Genomic DNA, 1500 nt, shown 5'->3' with positions numbered 1-1500 from the left:
TGTGTGTGTGTGTGTGTGTGTGTGTGTGTGTGTGTGTGTGTGTATGTGTGTGTGATGAAGTACGTGGGGTATTTTTAAAACTATTGTGAATTTGAATGATTAATCCTATGACATAGTTAGTTACTTAATAGTGGATTAAAATGCAATATTAATTTGAAATCATTTTTTCGATTTTTTATTTACCCACTGCAAACTACCTCAAATTAATGACGGAGAAATTGTTGCTGTTGACACACCCCCGCCGGGAATCGAACCCGGGACCTTTGGCTTTATGCACCAGTGTTCTGAAGTCGGTTGGTCGTTGTTGCTGTTGTCACCTCTCGTAGTTTAGTGGTCAGAACGTTTGTGTGAAAAGCCAAAGGTCCCGGGTTCGATTCCCGGCGGGGGTGTGACAACAGGAACAATTTATCCCTCATTAATTTAAGGTAGTTTGTAGTGGGTAAATAAAAAATCGAAAAAATGATTTCAAATCAATATTGAATGAGTAATTTAGAAGAACGGGCGATTTGGAAGGGACAGCAGTTTTTGTTCATTTTTTCTTACTTCAAGTAGGTATGTGATGGAAATCTGAATTTTGCAGTGGTAGTTTTTATGGTAGGCACTTCAAATACTAGAAATATCCTGTTTTTTTTTTAAACTTATTCTACTTAATAACAGATCAACTTTTTCCTCATACATACCAGTTTTTAACGTCAAAGTTATTTTTGGCGTCGTTGTAAAATATGTAAGTATAAGTCAGAAAGGAAAATCTTATATCACGTTTTATATATTTTGTGCCTACTTTATATCAACAGATAGCTTTGTATAATTTTAATAATCTGCGAAAGGCACATTCGTGGGTTTTACATTCATCGTTTCATTCTTTTGACTTGCAAATGTAATACAAAATAAGCAATTTTAGAAGTTTAAACGATTCCAAAATTTGTTTCTCTTTAATCCCATCAAGTCAAAATTACCTCTAACTTTTCCTTTGTGTAATTTGAATTTATTTTTGAACTCTGTTATTTTAGGAGCTATGTATATTAGAAACCCATAGCTTTATACGTATTGTGTATATGTATGTAGTGGATGCGTTTTTATTAAAATGTGTCATATTACGTTTTAACTAGTAACAAAAACACGTCGATGGTTCGCTATGCAAATTAAGCATTAGCACAGCATTAAAAGCAAACCAAAAGGGGAGATATCCCTTTGATTTATTGTTACATCGTCCCATCCGCGTTATCTGATTAATTATCATTTCGTTAAGACCTTCTTTTTTGCGGATTAGTTGAACTTGGATAATGAAAAAAGAAAAAGCACTTAATTCTCAAAACTGCTACAAAAGTATTTCAATTTTACTAAAGCAATAAATACTCATTTTTGTCCCATTTCATTTAAAATCTAAATTTTATATATTAAAAACCATCCAATTTTTAGTTTTTTTTCACTATCGTGATCGTAACAGACGTGAAGGATCCAAGGGGCGGGAGTATGAGGGGAAATTTCACCTCCCAAGTG

At 33.4% G+C, this 1500-nt stretch overlaps 1 protein-coding gene and 1 non-coding gene across 2 annotated transcripts in view; both read left to right on the top strand.

Moving 5' to 3' along the window:
• Positions 1–1500, top strand: part of LOC112905807 (dopamine D2-like receptor) — a 188316-nt gene that overhangs the window by 150623 nt on the left and 36193 nt on the right. The gene's annotated exons all lie outside the window — the stretch shown is intronic.
• Positions 317–389, top strand: Trnaf-gaa. The gene has a single exon. It is a non-coding gene; the product is annotated as a tRNA-Phe (tRNA).

Source organism: Agrilus planipennis, unplaced genomic scaffold, assembly GCF_000699045.2.
Source record: "Agrilus planipennis isolate EAB-ADULT unplaced genomic scaffold, Apla_2.0 scaffold185, whole genome shotgun sequence".
Classification (NCBI taxonomy): Eukaryota; Metazoa; Arthropoda; class Insecta; order Coleoptera; family Buprestidae; genus Agrilus; species Agrilus planipennis.
The sequence above is the reverse complement of the archived record's forward strand: the minus strand, read 5'-3'. Positions and strand labels throughout refer to the sequence as shown.